The sequence below is a fragment of the Nycticebus coucang genome, chromosome 4 (assembly GCF_027406575.1).
Source record: "Nycticebus coucang isolate mNycCou1 chromosome 4, mNycCou1.pri, whole genome shotgun sequence".
In the NCBI taxonomy this organism is placed as follows: Eukaryota; Metazoa; Chordata; class Mammalia; order Primates; family Lorisidae; genus Nycticebus; species Nycticebus coucang.
In genome coordinates, this window is record NC_069783.1 from 11,128,299 (window position 1) to 11,145,772 (window position 17,474).

At 42.5% G+C, this 17,474-nt stretch overlaps 1 long non-coding RNA gene across 1 annotated transcript in view; it reads right to left on the reverse strand.

The window, feature by feature from the left end:
• LOC128583883 (uncharacterized) overlaps positions 1 to 16,765 on the reverse strand; it is a 66,738-nt gene extending 49,973 nt beyond the window's left edge. Inside the window, exon 1 of the long non-coding RNA XR_008379575.1 lies at positions 16,702 to 16,765. This is a non-coding gene — a long non-coding RNA (uncharacterized LOC128583883). The remainder of the gene's footprint in view (positions 1 to 16,701) is intronic.
• Positions 16,766 to 17,474: the final 709 nt, after the last annotated feature.

A 17,474-nucleotide genomic window follows, 5' to 3' on the forward strand; every position in this document is an offset into this window, starting at 1 on the left:
TCCGCCTGCTCAAGCCCTCAGGGAGGCCTCAGACACCACTGTTTGCTGGCTGCTGTTTCATCTCTGCTCTCTGACTGGCTGCTTGGCTCTGTGTGCAATGGCAGGACGCTAACTCCTATGGAGTGCCTACTTGTGAAGCCCTGGACGTGCCGCCAATATCCTCAGTCATCTGAGGATGGAAATACTATTACTGTCATTATTCCCACTTTACTGACAGAAAGGCACCAACTCTGCCCCTAACAGCTGGTTTAAAATGCCTACTGCATCCTGAAATCAGGGAAGAGCTTTCTAGTCTGGGCAGACCCAGGGCCACACAGGCAGAAGCAGCAAAAGCTACACAACTACTTTACTTTTCAGGTAAACCTCCATCAGACAGCTGAAAACAAAGCAAACAAACGAAACACCTATCTCTCTATGGCCAACAGAGGCTGGGATCCTTTGAGCCATGACCTCCCTGTGATGCCACCCACGCCGCCTGTGCTCACTCACCCCTGGGGACCAGCACACACACGTCCCTTCCTGGAGTCCTTCTGACCCCTTAGGCATTGACTGAATTGTGTAGCTCAAAAATTTATATTGGTGCCCTAAACTTCAGTATCTCAGAATGTAAGTGTATTTGGAGATTGGGCCTTTAAAGCAGTAATTCAGGCAAAAACGAGGTCATCAGTGTGGGCTCTAATCCACTAGGACAGGTGTTCTTATAAGGAGTGGAAATTTGGATACACGCAGAGACACCAGGGACTTGTGTGCACAGAGGAAAGACCATGTGAGGACACAGCCACCTCAACTGTCTATAGGCCACAAAAAGGCCTCAGGAGAAACTCACCCTGCCAGCACCTTGATCTTGGCTTCCACCTTCTAGAACTGTGAGATGACACATGGCTGTCATGCAGGCCACCCATGTGTAGCATTCTATCATGGTCACCCACATGGACTAAGGCTGCAGACAAGCCCTCTTAGGACCCCAAGCAGAGATTATTTTCTCTCCAGCAAATGCTCTGATTATCTCACTTACCAAGGCTTATATTTAACAGCTGTGTGTAGTCCAGACCTAGAGGAAGTGGGAGCCTTAGCTTTGGAAGGCCAGGCATCCATTTTTAAAAATAATTTACTTTCAGGTACATAAAATTTCCAGAAGTCTCGCTCCAACAGAGCCAGAGCTTCCTTTTCCTTTTCTCTTTTTTTTTCTTCTCTATGATGTTTTTTCTAGTTAAGTGACCTTAAGTTTCCTCACCTCTAAGTAGAGATGATCACATCAATTGTTAAAACATGTTATAATTCTGCAGCTGAGATAGACCTTACAAAGCACAGCAGAGGGCTGGACACTCCGCAGGTGCTTGGAGGATGCTGATTCGCTTCTTTGTTTATTATCTTGTCTCTTCTGAGAGTCTCAGAATGAAGGGAATCTTAAATACTACTATGTATATTGTATTATTTTGTTAGTGCTGCCCTAACAAAGTAGCACAGGTTGGGTAGCTTCAACCACAGAAACTTGATTGTCTCACAGTGCCAGACAGAAGTCATCAATCCCAGATCAAGTGTCAGAAGGATGGGTTGCCTCTGAAGGCTGAGAGAAAGGGTCGGATTCACACCATTCTCCCAGCTTCTGGGGTTTTACTGGTCATCTTTGGTCTTTCTCAGCTTGTAAACCTGCCACCCCAATCCCTGCCCTAATCCTCACATAGCCTACTCCCTATGTACAACTCTCTGTATCCAAATTTTCCCTTTTTATAGAGATGCCAGTGGTATTGAATTAGGATCTATTCTAATGAATGTTATCTTAACTCATTAAGAAATTATCTCCCAATAAAGTCACATTCTACGGGCCTGAGAGTTAGTAATTGAATAAGAGTTGGGGAGGAGAGGGAGAGAAAATTCAGCCCATAACACTGGGGAGTTTTGACAAGAAGTTGACATTCCTGTTGATGACCTTCCTAGCCGCAGGCCAAGGGATGAAAAGTGACTACCTTGTCAGACATCCCTTTCTATCTGTGCACATTTTAACACTTCACCATTTCTTCCTATATAATCCAGCCCTCAAGGACGCACAACAGATCAACTTTATCTTTCCTCTGATTCATTCTAACTAATTCAAAGAAAATCATTTCAGGGAGCCCGGAGGCCCCTATGATAGCCATGCTCAAGCTCAGTCTTGGCTGCCCAATAGAATTACCTGGGAAACTTGAAATAAAACACCAAGACTGAACCATTGAAGACCAATTATCTGAATTTCCAAAGGAGGGATCAAAGCCTCAGTATGCTTGTCAAAACTCCACAGGTGACTCCAGTGTACACAGCCAATGTTAAGAACACTGATCTTTTGGGAGATCAGTGATGGAGCTTGTTCATCTCTAAGGTAAGAGGACTGACTGATGAAGAGCATGTTTATGAGGCCTTTCAGTTCAGCCAAATGTGTAGCACTGGCCTCCTAACCACCGAAAGACTGGGAAAAGCAATGTTGAGTGAGCTTGTGTCCAGTATTCCTTCCTTTAGTTTTCAAACACATATATTTAAGAGGCAATGTGAACCATCTGTTTTTAATTCAGTGACACTTAGGTCATTGGAATGCTATTTTGTAAAATGCTTATTGATGCCCCATGATTCCATTTGAAAACACCTGGTTGCTCAATCTGGAAGGCAAAGGGGGTAATTAGAGCTTTCCAGTTGAAACCCTAAAGGTATTAGCTGATATGCAAACATATATTCAATGAGTAGAAAACCCTCAGATAACCAACTTATTTATTGTTAGGACTGGGGACAATGCTGGTGGCTGCCTTTAGAGAAGGAGTTAGGATGTGGCCACGAGGGACCTAAGACTCTCCCATATTCTCTTCCCCCACCTCCTTGGCATCTCCTGGACATTTAATGATCATGTTCTCATTTTTCCTGCCTCCCTCCCATGAAACCGTCAATCCATTCACTCTTCAAGCCTCTACTGATTTAAATAAAACATAGAAAACACAGGCAAAAATGTCTAGTTATCACAAAATCTGAGCTGGGAGCAGCTCCATTAAAGGAAATGCTTCACGGTGAGAAATAACTTGTGGGAACACAAGTAGCTCTGAGGGAAATACGTCCCTTTAGTGGGGTTCATCATGAGGTTCTGTGCCTTGTTATGTAAGAGAGTATCCTGTCTGGTTCCTTCACTTCAGACTGAAGCCAAGAGCGAGAGAGATGGCGACTCTTTTGAGGTTCACAAACTACTAAGTTTATATCTGAGCCAGAGATAGGGTTTTTTGCCTCCAAACTAAGGCTTTCTAAAATACAGTAGAACCTCTGTAAATTGACCAGCCAAGGGACTGTAACAAACTTCTCAGTATACAGAAGTCGTCAATGTAAGGAACTTGCACTGACCACTTGTGGTACATGTCTGGTTATGAAAATTTGGTCAACTTAAGGAAGTGGTCAGTGTAGGGGTGACCAGCTACTATCGTGCTGGGGCATGTCCACATAAAATTTGAAATAAAAGCATGATTTGTTTTATGTATGCTCGTGACCAGTAGAGTTGATCCGTAGCACTCCTGATATTTGACATCAGGGAGGGTTGTGTGAGGCTGGCAGAGGTAAAGCGCAGTGCCTTTTCCCAGGCCAGAGAGAGTCACGGGTATGATGCATTTACAGGGGCAGAGAAAATGGCAGAGGGGCCTAGTTAGAAGCCTGCTTCAAGTTCAGGCAAGAATAGGCAATTCTATTCAAGCAAGGGAGTGCGTGACAGGTCAGGTTGGTGTTGTTGGACAACAGCTTCCAGCCCTGGATATGCATCTGAATGACATGAGGATATCTTTAAAACACTAGCGGTGTGCGGACTCCACCCTTCTTTCCCTCCCTCAGTAATTGTAATTGGTCTGAAATGGGGCCCAGACATTGTTATGACTTGAACGCTTCCCTGGCGAGTGGACCACGTTGTCATAGTCCAGGAAAGAATGAGGGAAGGAACAGACGCGGGGATAGTGAGAATGTGCAAGGGAGGAGGGTGTAGGGGATACCCTAGAGTGACTCCGGGGGACTTGGTGATTAACTGGATAAGGGTGAGGGAAAGGGAAGTCCCTGGGGTTGGAGGTGGGCAGGTGACGAGTCTGCGCACTGAGCTGCAGAGAACCCAGGGTTGAGGCTGTGGGGTGGAGGTGATGATGGATTCGTGTTTAGATCCATTGAGTTGAAGTGGCCTGTCCAACAGTAAAGTTTATAGCAGCTGATTATGCAGAGGGGCCAGGGGCTCAGCATGTAGTCCTGTGTTGGAGATTGAGACATATTCATATTTATGACCACTAATCCACGATAAGGTGAGAAATAAACAGCCACCAGGTCACTGCAAGCCCGGGAAACAAGAACGATGTCCCTGCCTCTGTCAGATGACGACTCTGGGACACATGGCGCCCCATTCTGGGTGACCGGTCTCTCCAGGGCTCATCTCCTCAGAATTAGCTGTGATGTGGGACAAGGCGGTCTGCTGGTAAGAAACACGCTGCTTTTAATCAGCGTGGGCCTGGCCTGTTCCTGAAGGCCTGAGCGTACGTGGGGACAGGAGGGGAGAGAGGAAAGGGCGTGCAGGGCACGGCGCCCTGTGAAAGCCTTTCACTGTGTGTGGAGGCTCTGAAAGGGGGAAGAAATAGATATCGGTAACAGAAACGGCGGGACCCGGAAAAAGATGCCAGCAGAGCCTCAGCTACGGGTCCACCCCAAAGCTGAGCAAATGGCTCAGTCTTACATCATGCCCTGGATAGCACCACGCATGGCTGAGGCCAGACCACCCACCAGGGGCCCCTCCAAGGTTCTGGTGGTCCCCTCAGGCTCCGCCAGAGAAGCCGCCCTGCCCAGCTTGGGATCTACAGTCCCAGACAAAAACAGGGAAGCAGCTTGGCAAACACCTCCTGAGGCACAGGCTAGGACGCTTGCCCACTCGTCCCTGAGGTAGGAAAGTGGTCCCTTAGCAGGAAACACACAAGCATTTGCAATTTGGTTTCTCTACACGTGGTTTTGAGAGGCAGATGTCACTGATGGAGTCTGATCTCCACACACCCCAAGGAAAGCTCCTGAAAAGGCTCCCGCAGGATAAAGCTCCTCTCAGCCCGGAGTTCCCTCTGAAAGTCACGCCAGATCTACAATTCCGACTTCAGAACATGAAGGCTCGGTGCTGGCATCCGATGTGCATTTTCTTACTTAGTCCTTATAAAAACTTTGCTGGGATTCTGTGTCTTCCCCCAAGAGGAGGGAAGAGGCCGGAGCTTATACTCTTGTTCATCACCTTCCATCCTCTGTCCAAACGTGAACACGCCGGCGGCCTAAGGCTCTTCGAGGACTGGAACGGCACCTGCCCTGCGTTCTGGGTTACTTTGAACTTATTAAGGGGTATGTGGTGGGCTGTCAAGGGATGTGTAAAAAGTAACAAAGTAACATGCTCTGTGCCAGGAATCCCTAATCCCAAATTTAAGTCCGAGCTTTGCTGCTCACCAGACTTACGATTACACCTGTGCTCCTCACCCTTGTTTCGGACACCTCTTCTTTTTTTTCCTTTCTTCATTCCTCCTCCTCCTCCCCTCCCTATTCCTCCTCCTCCCCCATGATCCTCCTTTTTTGAGACAGGGTCTTCTCTGACACCCAGGCTGGAGTGCAGTGGCTCAGTCACAGCTCACTGTAACCTCAACTCCTGGGCTCAGGTGATCCTCCTGCTTGAGCAGTTTTTTCTATAATAAGTATAATAATACCTAACTCATACTTTTTGTAGATTAAATGCCAAAATTATTCCCCATGTATAAAATGTCTCGCTGTCTCTAGCATTAACTAAGTAAGGAAGGAACTACCCAATACTGGACTCCAGCCAATACAGATGCATTTTCTTTATGCTGGTTTTATTTGGATATTCTTAAGCTTTAACACTCTAATTCAATGGTCACTGACTGTACTGTGGCAATGTAACGGCACCGTCAACTAGTACAATAGAAAAACAAAATACTCCTTTTAACATTTAGCCTTGACGACCATTTGGCACGCCTGTCCACACTGCCTTCTCCCTGAGCTGAGCTAAGTGAAGTAGCCAAACAATGAACCCAATAGGGTGTATCAGTGAGACATACCGGCTTTGGCAAGGCAGAGAAAAAAACACCAGTAATTCAATTTGGACTAGGATTTGTTTCTTCTGATCAGGTCACATAAATGCTACAAAAGTTCAATGACTCAGTGTTTTCCTCCTTAACCTAGTGCAGGTCTCCTGACTTGGTCTGGCTGCTCCATCTGGCTATCATTTTTCTTAGACCTCTATAGTTTATCTGAAGCTAGGCCTAGACATTTGCCATAACAAGTTTACTTAGACATGGGAACAGCGCTGATGTGATCTTGAAGGTACATGGCTTTTTGTTTTGTTTTGTTTTTTTGCGGTTTTTGGCCAAGGGCTGGGTTTGAACCCACCACCTCTGGCACAGGGGGTCGGTGCCCTACTCCTCTGAGCCACCGGCGCTGCCCGGTGTATAGCTTTTTAAAATCAGGCTTTTCTGAATTTCAGTCAAGAAAGGCAGTGTGAAGCTGGTTTGGAACCGAAGTCTCCTTCTCCTGCAGACTCGCTGGATGGGCACCGTGCACAGCGCGCACTCGGTCGGTGCAGCAAACCGTCCACAGTGGGGAACAAGGTTCCCACAGTTACAATTGCTTCTTTCTCGAGCACAGGCTTTCTATACAAGACATCTAAGTGTGTCCCGGGTGAGGAGGCTGAACCTTTGGTGAAAACCAGACTTTTCAGCTAATATCTCGGCAGCCCCTACCATGGCTCCGGCCCCTTCCTGTTTGGGGGGGGGGGGTCTAATTGGCTGCAGCTGGAGCGCCCAGCGCTGTGCCTGAACCCGCTGGAGGAAGAGGTGTGGGAAAAGCACTTCCCTGCCTTCTGTCTGGGCCCACAGACCATGCGAGACCCCTGAGATAAGGTTCGGAATCTCATCAAAGTCACTGTGCGTGTTTTCTCAACTGCCAAGACCCAGCTACACAAAACTGAAGTCATTCTTCAAGAATGCATGCAGATCAAGTTTATCTCCAGCTTAAAGCATTGGGAATGAAAATTAATAATGATAATAATCGTAATAATTTATAATATTACTTACCAAAATATTTTCACTTATTATCAGTTGTTTGGCCAACATTAACTTTGTGCTGAAAACTAGAACTTTTTAAAGTAGGGTACAATAAGGAATCTGTAGCGTGGTGGGAAGAATATAATTTAGGTTCAAAACCCACGTCTGCGAATTACCAGTGTGTGACCACAGGCAAGTCACTTAAAACTTATCTGAATTTCTCTTCCCTCAGGTTACAAATGAGCCTATGTTAAAACACATTATATAGTGAGACAAGGGACTGTAAAAAGTGTCATCAGATAGTAACAAAATTAGACATTTTGATTTTTTTCCCTTTTTTTTTCCTTTGGATAGACCAAACGGTATACATCCTCATGAATGTATTTACTCCCCAGAGTTTCCATAAAAAGGGAAACTTATTCTTAGGGTGTAGTAATCCTCGGAATACGTTTGGCTTCCAAATTAAGAATTGATAATAAAAACTTTTTTTATGAATGACTGGAATTCATATATTCATGTTTACACACATAATTTTATAGTCATAGCCTTTTGTGTTTATTTATTTTTATCTCACTGACAAGTAACTGCATTTATTTACTTGCCTTGACTTTGAATGATTTCTTTTGCCCTTTAAAAAAGTCTAATCCATTCACAAGTTCAAAGCTTTCACATCAGTCAAGAAATCCTGAAGTCTGTTCCTCCTGCTTTAAGACAATCTCTTATATATCTGTGAGAAGTAACAGTGCAAAAATGTTACTTTCCACAGTGAGATAGTCTACAGGAGAGATAATTAGCATTAATTGGATGCCCTGCTCTCTGTTGGGTGTGTCTTACACACATCTGATTTTATCTTCATAATACTATTATAAGATAAATAGTGTATCTCTATTTCTTCAAGATGAAGGCAATTTTTTTAAACTTGTTTTTCCCTACTTGCTAAATAAGGAAGCTGTCATTAGACCTCCAACTCTCTCTGAGTCTAAAGCTCTTTTTCTACAATATCAGGCTTCCCCTCCATCCATATGATATGCGCGCCAGGTAACCAGCCTCATCACTTACAGTCATATATTCACCACTTATTTCTTCCTTCAACAACATTTGTTACACACTTTCTTTGAATATGGCTTTGAAGGAGGCTGTGAGAGGTCCAGGTCTGTGTATTACACACTGGCTTCTCTGGCTGTGTATCCCCAAAGTGTTTCCTTTCCCCAGTGAATCAAAGACCGTAACTTAGTAGTTTCATATGTTTAATGATTGTTAGAACTGAATAAAATACAAAATTAATTCTTACTTGTCATAGATCAATAACACCTCGTCCTCAGATCACCCATAATGGTATTTTAGCTAGGTGCAGATAAGATTAAAAAGGAGACTAGAACTAGACTTTCTGGTTAACTGTCATCCCAAATGCACCCATATGCATGCAATTCTGAAAAGTTGTATGAAAAGCTAATAAACAATACTGAATTATATTTCTCCTTTGGCTGCTGTTATAATATTATGTATATAATTGTGTAAATGAAAAGTCATACAATTTATCTTTCACATCTAGCCAGGATGGAATAACAGTACTGGATTTACCATCTCACCTGAGAAAAATAAAAATTGGATGAAGAATATATATGAAACGAGTCATTCCCAAGGCTCTGAACATCAGGCAGTGGAAGATAGTGATTGACAAGTGACAGAAAACAAACAAAATGATCCCTTCAATTCTCCCAGCTTACTAGCTTGAGATGGTTTGAAGGCTAGGATGCATGGGGGAGGGAACCCAGGAGAGGTTGGTGGACTCCTTAGGTAGAGAAACACAGCTAGGTTTCAGGGAGGGTAGGGAAGCTTGAGTTTGTAGGACAGAGTGCTGAAAAGGAGAAAACTGCATATAGAGAGAATCCTGGAGAAATGCAATGGGGCCTCTTCAAAGAAAGGAAGTTGGACCTCATCAAGCAGAAAGTTGATCAAGTCATGCACAGGAAAAAACAATCCAAGGCTGAACATTAAAAGGAATAGTACTAAGCACTCACACAGGTCCTATTTCCAAAGCTGGGGGGTGAGGGGGCTCATTATTCCCTGGGCATTGGATACAATACTCAGAAAAATCTTGCGTTAATGGTGCAGAGTAATTTGCCTGAAACTGCTCTGGATCTATCCATAAATGATATAATCCAGACTCTAAAGGGTCAAACTTTTATCAAATAACAACCACATCCCAGAATAAACCTGAAAAATATTTATAAGAGTAAAAAATATATACAGCATCCAACAAGGTAAAGTTGTTACAATGTCTGGCTTCCAATCGAAGATTCCGACCCAGAACTGACACGCGTGTTAGAATTAGCAAACAACGGCATTAAAGCAGTCATTATAAATGCATTCCATATGTTCACGGCGCTAAGTAGAGACAGAACGGATCTTTTTTAAAGAGCCAAATTAAGCCTCTAAAGAGAAATAGTATTCCATGTGAGAGGAAAAGCACACTGGATAATATTAATTTCAGATTAGACATTTTAGAATAATAGATTAGTGGATTTAAAGGCACAGCAATAAAAAAAACAAACTATGGATAGAAAAGTATGTTAAGAAGTAGAAATAGTAGTGAGTCGTAGAACTTCAAGCAGCTCAATATATAATTTGAAGTCCCTGAGGGAGAGAAAAATGCAAAGGGAACAGAAAATAAATTTGAAGAAAAAATGGCTAAAAAAGCTTCAAATATGAAAAACCTACAAACCCATAGATCTAAGAAATGGGAGGAAAACACTGTAAGATGCCTATTGTAAGGCATCTCATCACAAAATTGCTCAAAACCAACAATCAGGAGAAAAATATTTAAAATGTTCAGAAAATCTAGACACGTTTTATGCACAGAAATGAAGAAAGGAATGACAGCAGATTTCTCAGCAGAAACAATACAAGTGAAAAGACAGTGCCAGGACACCTTCAAAGCACTGATAGAAAAAGTTATCTACCTTATATTCAATACCCAGCAAAATACATATGTTCAAAACGCAAAAGAAATTTAAAAATGTTTAAAAATACAAAAGGCAAAATCCTTGCCATTAGCAGACACTCACTCTAATAAATGCAAAGAGAAATCTTTCAAGCAGGAGGAAAATAATATCAAATGGAAATATGAGTCTAGAGAGAGAAAGCAGAGCCCTAGAAATAATTATTGCATATAGAAATATATGTTTTAGTATTAAATCTTTCTGCAAGATAACTGACCACTAATAAAAATGAAACTATGTTTAATAACATGTATAAGTAAAATATATAAAGGCTGAGAGAGGAGAAATGGAAACATATTATGTTAAAGTTTTCATACTGTATAGGAAGGATTATAATACCACTTATAAGTTGATTGTGAAGAATTAAACATGAACAGTGTAAATCCTAAAGCAACAGCTAAAATAACAAAACAATGGGTTATAGATAATAAGCCAACGGAGTGGGTGCAATTGATTCACAAATAATATACAATTGATCCAAAGCAAAGGCAGAAAAAGAAGAAAATGAGAAGAACAGCAAGGAGATTTAAAAAAAAAAATAGCAAGAGGAGAGATTTAAACTTAAGTATAGAAATAACTGCATTAAATTTAAATAATTTAGAAATAACCACTAAAAGGTAGAAATTGTCATATTTTATTTAAAAAATAAAACTATGTGCTGCTTATGTATATGTATTTTAAATATAAAAACTTAAATACGTTAAATGTAACAAGATAGAAAAAGATATATCATTCTAACGCTACTAAAAATAAATGTTTCCTAGCTATATTAACATCAAAGTAGATTTTAAAGGACAAGATATTGCTAGTAATAATGAAAATAGTTTCATAGTGATACTAATAAAATATGTATAAGTCTTTTACACTAAAACTATACAACACTGCACAGATAAATTAAAGAAGACCTAAATAAATGGAGATGGACGGATGGATGGATGGATGGATGGATGGATAGATACCTTCTTCATAGGTCAGAAGACTCAATGTTGTTAAGGTACAACTTATCTCCAAATTAACCTATAGATTCAATGCAAACAAATCAAAACCCCAAATGGCATTTTAGTAATAATCAACACATCAATTCTGAAATTCATATAGAATTACTTAGGACAAATAATACCCAAAACAAATTTGAGAAGAGAAAAAAGTTTGAAAAACTATCACTCCCTGATTTTATGACTTACGAAGACCTAGTTATCAACATAGTGTGGCATTAAAGCACGCATATGGACAGACAGATCAATAAAACAGAACAGAGTCCAGAAATTGACCCCCGCATATTTGGGGAATGGATTTTTAGCAAACATGCTAAAGCAGTTCAGTAGAGAGAGAATAGTATTTTCAACAAATGATGTTGCAACCATTTGATATCCCTATGCAAAGATGAAATAAACTCAGATCTACGGCTTCCGTCATACACAAAAATAACTCAAAATAAATTATAGACTTAAATTCAAAAACCTAAAACTATAAAATTTCTAGAAGGAAACCTTTGTGAGCCCAGGTTAGACAAAGTATGACACTGAAAATAGATCTGCGAACGATCTCATAGATCTATTTTTCAGTATTACAAATTGATAAGTTGGTTTTCCTCAAAGTTAAAAACTGCTTCTCTTTGAAAGACATTGTTAAGAAAAATGAAAACAGAAACACAAGGATGGAGAACAATATTTACACAGCTTCTATCTGACTAAGGACTTGTATCCAGACCACATAACAAACCGTGAAAACTCAATAACAACGAAACAATCCAACTAGAAAAAGGGTGGTGGGGGGGCGCTAAATATTAGCACAGGCAGGTCGCCAAAGAAGATTCAAACACGTGAAACTGAGCTTTATATTAAAGGAAATGAAAGTTAAAAGCACACTGAGATATCAGTTCCCATCTACTGGAATTGCTAAAACTACAAAGAACCTTATCCATAGTGAGTGAGGACATGATACTTCTCATATAATACAGGCGTAATAAAAAACCGTAAAGCCACTTTAGAAATCAGTTGTGGCAAGTCCTTAAAAAGTTAAATGTGCATTGGCCATAGAACCCATTCTGTTCTTACTAATTTAGTCCAGAAAAAAAGAACAGATATGAAGTGTTCATAGCAGCTTTATTTGTAATCGATCAAACTGGAAATAACCCTAATGCCAACAGATACTAGGTGAATAGAAAAACGAATGGTGGTACATATTTTATAATGCTACGATACAGATGAATCTAAAAACAATTATGCTAAGCGAAAGAAGACAGACTAAAGAAAAGCATATCCTGTGTAATTTCATTCAGGTACACCCTTAGGAAATGTGAACCAATGTGCAGAGAGAGAAAGCACGTCCTTGTCTGGACACAGCTAGAAGCTGGGACGAGGGATCACAGAAGAAGAGGAGGAAACTTCTGGGGGATGCAGAATAGATTCATTATCCCCAGTGTAGTGATGGTTTCATGAGGGTGTGTGTGTATGTATGTACCGAATTCTATTTAAATGTGTTTAGCTTATTGTAAATAAAAATAAGTAGCATGGTTCTGAAGAATGATCCGACTCAAAAATGCAAACAGTCTTGTAAAAAAATCACATTTCTAAAGGGCTAAAAAACAATTTTCTGATGAAATATTGATTAAATTGTCCAAAATAAGCCACAGGGCATAAATGTTAAACAGCTATGCTTGTTGTTCTGGTTAGCATAACGGCCAGACAGCCTGAAGGAAAAACAATGACAGCTCAGCTGAACAGAACTCAGTGGACCCAAAAGTCCCTCTGTGCTGAACAGTGTCCCTCATAACTATTTTACGGTGGGAGGGGAGGCAGGTCTTTCTCGTGCCCTTAAAAAGTTAAATGTGCATTGGCCATAGAACCCATTCTATTCTTACTAATTTAGTCCAGAAAAAAAGAACAGATATGAAGTGTTCATAGCAGCTTTATTTGTAATCGATCAAACTGGAAATAACTCTAATGCCAACAGATGCTAGGTGAATAGAAAACTTGGAAAGAGCTGTTGGCTTCCAGAAATGCACACATGGAACTGGCCTGAGGGCAGATGGCCAGGTCAGGTAGCTGCAGAAACAAATACGGCATCATAAATTCCACTTTAAACTAAGGAAGACAGCAGAAGACCTGTGTCTGCCTCAGCATGGCTAGTGGGCCCTGCGGAAGGGGCCAAGGAGTTACAGGGTCTGGGAGTGGGGAGGGCCAGTAACCTTAGCCCTGAAATGCTGGGAAGCCTGAAGCCTCCACCCTCCCAATCCCACACTAGGGCAGAAATAAAACCACATCCTGGTATTTGCCTCCTTCCTGGGGCCTCTGGACATTCAGCCAAAGGATCAGAGACCATACAAGACCTAGTGAGCACAGTTACCCACGGGTGACGGGAGATGCCCACGTCCTATTCCTCTGTATTTTATTACTTCCAAGCTTTAGTTTTCCGTTCTCTTAATATTTTTCTTTTCCCTTCTCCCTCTCCTCCCTCCCTCATTCTTGCATTCTGTCTTTCCTTTCAAGGTGCTTTCCTGAACAAAGCAGGAAATATGTCAATTAAACATGTGAAGTTCGCTTCTTCAGCAAATATTTGCTCAGGTCATCTCCATGTTCAGGAAACCCTGATGGGCACTGGGTGACCAAGTGAAAATACGAACAAGGCCTTAACCCTGCCCTGACGAACTCACTGAAGCAGAGGGATTAATGAAAACAGATGTGTTGTGCAGTGGTTCAGCTGTGCTAAAGCACAGACCAGTTGGTGATGGTGGGATTCTGGAGAGAAGACAGCCAGTTTTGACCTGTGAGCAGTCAGGAAGGAAGATAGCATTTGAGCTGGCTTTTGAAAAACCGTAGTGCATCAGTCTGAAAAGAAGGGAGTGGCAAAAAAAGGGACAGAATTTTACACAACAAAGCAAGCTCAAAAGCAAATGTGCATGCAAATAAAAAAAAAAAAGCTGACTGGGGTAAATGGAAGTTTCTATGATTAGCAGTAAGGATCCTCCATGGCTGCAAAGTGACCTGAGGTAGAATTATAGTGGGAATGCCTGTGGATTCAGAGTCAATGTCTTAAAAAATTCACATAGGGGGCCTTGCGCAAACCAGTAGCTTGGGGTTGCTAATGTTTTCTCCAGTAAAAGGAGAGTCTTACTGACTTGTTACTAATCTTGGCCTCCACTCTGACCTGTGACACCCCCACATATCAGCAGTGGAGTCTGGAGTCTCTTTCAGTGAACCTGTGCACCCACTAGCCTCGCAAACGCTCTGTACTATATTTATTTATTTATTTATTTTTGAGACTATTTATTTATTTTTGAGACTATTTATTTATTTTTGAGACAGAGTCTTACTATGTTGTCCTCAGTAGAGTGCCATGGCATCACAGCTCATAGCAACCTCAAAACTCTTGGGCTTAAGCAATTCTCTTGCCTCAGCCTCCCAAGTAGCTGGGACTATAGGTGCCCACCACAATGCCTGGCTATTTATTGTGTAGTTGTCATTGTCGTTTAGCAGGCCCAGGCTGGGTTTGAACCCACCAGCCTTGGTGTATGTGGCCGGCATCCTAGTCGCTGAGCTATAGGTGTCGAGCTGGCTCTGTACCTTATAAGCGTATGGATGATGAACCATCTCTAGCATTAATAGGATTCACAAACAAATCCTTCCCCTGAAGCCAGAGAAGGTTTGGGTCCAGATCCTGTTTGGCAGATAAAGAGGGGTGATAAAAAAAAAAAGTTAATGTCATTGACAAGCTTTGCAGTAAAAAGAAATAATGGACTTGATATCCACATGACCTTGCCACTCTTTTAACTGATATTCAAAATGGGACAGGCATGGGGTATAGATTCTGTTCACTCTTCCACGTTTTCCACCACCCTGTTTACTGCGGAGGATGACAGGATAGCGGAGGATTCAGCAGAGACCCGCCAAGATCTGCTGGCCGGTCAAGAGCATCATCTCTGGACTGTGCCCACCTCCGTCCTGTGGGACCCAGCAGCCAGCCTGCCGTGCCATCACATGGAATGGCATATGCTAGAATCAGACGTTCCAAATTTCCGTTTCACAGAGAATACTTCTTAGGAAGCCTAAGAAGGGAAGTCGCCTTTTTATGTAACTCTGGGCTTTGAGGAATGGGTGTGAACGAGAAAATGAGCAAAGCTGTGGAGTCAGCTGCAGCCAGACTGCAATTCCTGTTCCTCCGGGTACTGGCTGGGCAGGGCCCAGTAGGGTGGGGGCCTTCTTTGTTAAAGGGGAATAATGACATCTGCTGCCGAGGGCTGTCCCGGGCCTGGAGGTAAGGAGGGGCCTGGCACGGTGCCCACAGGAGTAAAGCACTCACTGTGTGAAGTCCAATATAATACCGCCCCTGTGTGTGGCCTACTCCGTGTCCCTCTGGTGACATGTAAGAAAAACATATTTTATGTGGATGTAGCAGTATAAAATTAATATGGGTGTAATATTAAATAAAGTCAAACACCTCTTGAAAAATCTCTTAGAAAAGTGCATGGCAGAGACCAACACATTCTTTAGAAACTCCAACTCACACAAAGTAACTGGTTCATCTATCACGACAATATTCTATGCCAAATATGTAACTTCATTGTTATTTTTTTATTTTAATAGACTCAGGGGTACAAGTTGAATTCTGTTGCACATAGCCATTCTAAGTGGAGAAGTCTGGGCTTTTGATGTACCCGTCACCCAGATAGTGTCTGTGGTACCCCATAGGGACCTTCCCGCTGCTATCCATTTTACTGAGCTGTGGGCCCTTGAGTAGCCACAGTGTAGCTCGCACTTTTAAGTGGTAACATGTGACATTTAGTTTTCTGTTCCTGCTTTACATCACTTAGGATAATGGCTGCAAGGTTAAAACTCTGGGTTTTAGAGAGGCTTGTCATTCCAGCAGGTGGGGGGAGGAAAAGCAGGGTGAGGCCTGCTGTTCCTGGCTTCACGGAGCACATGTGCATGAGGTGCGGTCACCCTTTCCTGCTTCCTCTGCCCCCACTGGCCACTCTGCACCCCAGCACTGAAACAAGAAGAAAGAAGCAGAGCCGAGATCTGATTCCAGTTTGATGGACTCTGGAATGCACGTTCTTAACCACTATCTCACTGCCTTCCTCAACACCACTGACTGCAAATCACTTGTTCTCTTTTCTAGGGGTCTTTAATTTCCACCTGAGCAGTCCTTTCCCCTTTTGAGGATGCAGGACTCAGAGGAATGACAAGAGTGCTCTTTCGGCAATGACACAATGTCTCAGGACTGGGTAGAGGCCTCAGAATATCCTGCATCATTGTGAATGGCAGCCCACAGGCACTGGTAGTAGCAGATCTGGGCTCATATGCTCATGTCCCTCAAATAGTACATCTCCTTGAATATAAGCCAAAATGCTTCATAAAATTCATTCATTTGGTCATTTATTTATACTTAAAACATTTATAATATGTCCCAAGGTGTTCCAGGAACTGTGTTTATATTTGCGAACTATCAAAGCTAAATGCAAGGGCATTTAAAACATCACATAGAACTAGGCAGAGTTATCCACAAAGGAAAGAAGAAAGGAGTGAAGGAGAGTGGAAAAGAATGAGAAAGAAAAGTGATACTGATTTCTCCCCCTGGAAGGCACGATTGCCCAAATCAAAGACCAAGAAAATGGTGTTCAGACGAGCCCCGGGGCTTACCCTGCAACATCAGAAAGCTAGGAAACTGCAAAGCCAGGACTCTCACTACAGGTTTTATGAAGACACATCACAGGCAACAATTCTTGATCATTGCCAAGTTTAACATGAAATCTTGGAGGAGTTAATAAAAAAAAATGCAAAATTGCAAAAGGATAGTGTTGGTTCATTGGAGGTCTGGAAGAATTTTCAAGGTCAAAGTCTTGCTGCAATGAAACAGTTCTGCTGTTCTGCCGCTTAGTCAGCTCCAGGCCTGACCTGCTTTGCCCTGTCAGGTGGTGCCTCGAGGTCATGGGCTGGAGGAGAGTGGGTATTCTTAACTGCTCATGGTTTTTCTCTTTTGGTATCTCTGAAAAGTATTTACTCTCTTTGACATTATTCCTAAGCCATGCATTTAGAATATTGATACAGGTGGTCTATAAAGACAGTTGCCAACAACTTTTCCCCTCCCTGTACTTACCTGCCACTTGTCCCTCAAGAAGTGGAGTCCCCCCCCATTGAATCTGACCTGGCCCAACCTGTGTGCTTTGATCCACAGAATGCAGCAGAAGGGACCCTATGCCAATCTGGGCCTACCCCCAAAGAGGCCCATTGGCTTCCACTCTGTGGGGCCCTGGAGCCATCATGGGAAGAGGTCCAGCTATACTGCAGGAGAAAGCAGGTCACATGTAGCAGAAAGAAGGCCTCAGTGAAGAGCCAGTTCCACAACCCCAGGCATGTGAGGATCCCTTGCCCTTCCTGGCCAGCCCAACACCAGCTGAATGTAACCCTAAGAG